This window comes from Habropoda laboriosa, unplaced genomic scaffold, assembly GCF_001263275.1.
Source record: "Habropoda laboriosa isolate 0110345459 unplaced genomic scaffold, ASM126327v1 scaffold207, whole genome shotgun sequence".
Taxonomy (NCBI): Eukaryota; Metazoa; Arthropoda; class Insecta; order Hymenoptera; family Apidae; genus Habropoda; species Habropoda laboriosa.
This window is the reverse complement of record NW_017100397.1, coordinates 1,642,033-1,644,678: the sequence shown is the minus strand read 5'-3', so window position 1 is coordinate 1,644,678 and position 2,646 is coordinate 1,642,033.

The window sequence follows — 2,646 nt, the reverse complement described above, 5'->3', positions numbered from 1 at the left end:
TAAAAAAGTGCCAAATTTGTTGCAGTTCAGGCACCTAAAATTTTAATGAGGCATCATTCAATAAGTCCTAAGGCATCATAAACGCACAATTATTTATCTCAAAAGTGATGGGAAAGTTATAAAAAATGTAGATGAAGTTGACGGTACTTCGAAATTCGAATTGAAACTTTCTGACTTCAAATGATCATAACTTCGAAATGAATGCATGAAATGAAAAAATTCAAACGCTATTCTATAGAGGAAAGTCAATATTTATATGGTGTGTAAAAAAATATTGCTCAAATTGCTAATTAATAACAATAAAACGCGACAAATTAAGATAAGGTGCTGCCATGCAAATATTCCGTAAAATATGTTAGTTTTTCTACTGTAACTTACTTCTAAAACAAGATGAAATGCATCGAATATGAAGAATTGTTATTATATTTCATCCTTCTCTTCTTCAGATGACATTTTTTCGGTAAAATATTGGTTGAGGAAGTTAGCAGATGAATGTGTGGATGCCTGATGTCGAGCAAACCCGAAGTACCATAATACTGTTGCAACATGTGAACAACACCCCACTACACGTTGACCTATTTTGCGCTCACAAATATGTCCAACAATTGTCCAATGTCCAACAATAATATAAAAACAAAGTATTTCACGGAATTGATGTGTCGTGAGTGCATTTGAGTTTTGCCCCCTTTTGGGGGCATAGAAGGATATCGAAGGCATGAACCAGATGGGTGGCACTCCGACCCACGGGCATCCTCGAGTGTCGAGCTCTCGGTGCCCCGTACAGTCTCGAGTGGCGCTCCCGGCTCTTACCTGATTTATTGCACCAGCCTTGGGCAAAAGCTTAGGCCCACGCCAGAAAAAGGACAATTATCTAACCTAGGCTGGGCTCGCTGTACTGTCCGGAAAATTTCCCATTCATCAATTTTTAGTTCTCTAACTCATTTCCACCATCCCGAAGACAAGAGAGGTTCGCTAGACTTGGTGGCTACGGGTGTAAAACATTTCGCTATCCAGGCACGTGGTGACGAAAATAATGCGACCGCTCCGAGCGCATGGGTACTTTTTAGTGGAATGGATGTCGACTCCAAAACTGCTTGCCACTCAGGTTTTCCAGTAATAAACATTTCTTCTCCGTTCTATTGTAAAAATATCCCTTCCTTAGGGAACGTCCATCTAGGACCCAGGAAATGCTTAAACTGGCAGAGTAATTCTGCCAACCGTAGGAGAAACATGCATCATACGAACGCGCAGCACTACGAAATGTTTTTTATATTCGTGCAGTGCGATGGCAATGCCACCGTTCAGGTGACACCACCCTCACCACAATCGGCCCCTTTCGGGGCCCAAATTTTTTAAACGTAGGAACAATACATTGTTCTTGAATATCCCCACCTTTCCCAGTGGCAAGTGAAAGTGACAGTGAAAAAAAAATACAGTGAAGTGAGTTTATCGGCCCGACCGTAACATCAGCTGCTTCGGATTGCCTGGAAAGGTCGGGATCGACACAATGACCCGATGCCAACGACCCACTTCCGTCGAAGCAGGTTCATTCGTGGACGAATGGGTAAGTTTTTCATAAGTAATAAAACACTTTATTCCTTTCGGATAACGAATAAAAGTATCGAACACAGTTATTAAACGACTTATTTGTTATTCATGAAAGAATAAAATACGTTTTGTATATCTATGTCAATTATACACACGCTGAAAATTTCATCGAAATCGGTGGATGGAGAAACAAGCAACAGGCATCGAAAGATGTAAGAATCTGCAGATTTATTAGTTTTACGCCGAAAGTCGTGATAGTGCGATTTTCACAACCTTTAACTGTTTGTAGCTCATAGTAACATTAACCGATTTCGATGAAATTTTCAGCGTGCGTATCATTGACATAGATCTACAAAACGTATTTTTTAAATTTTCATTACGAGCTCAGATATAAAAATGCGTACGCGTTAAAAACGACCTTCGCTATTTTCTTCGCGATTCCGACTAATTGCAGTTTCTTTTAAATTTATACAAACGTCGGAATGACGGCAAAAAACCATTTCTCTAAGCCTTATAAAAATAGCGGTGCAAGGTCAAATTTTTTTGACAGCGATCGATAACCGAGAAGTCACGCATACGCGTCGTTCACGATAGCGCACGGGTGAATCTTTGTTCGCCCGTCCTGAGCGCGGGCTCTACGGGCGCTGTGATTGGCCAGTGTTTTTCGTTAATAATTCGAAAACGAAGCTTGAAACTACATTTTGGAAAAGGAAAAAGTTGTTCAGAGTCACCCCAGCAACCCCCCATTTCGAAGAGTTACGGAATACCCTGTATATTGTTGTTGGCACTTTTCGCAAGTGTTGCTAACAACGGTCGGCACTATAAGGGTTAAATCCAATCGTTGTTCGGCACTATAAGGGTTAAAAAATGTTAATATATTGTGAATTATTCTTAATTTCTTCATACATTTCCGTGCACTTTAAAACATTTTAAAAATCAAGCCACTTCAAAAATCAAGATCAGAAAACCGGGACGTATTTGTAAACTAACTATGACAAGTATTGAAAACCGGGACTGTTCCGGTCAAACCAGGTCGTATGGTAACTCTATAGATATAAATAGAGGAATATTGGGAGAAAATATTTGAGATTAACGGAG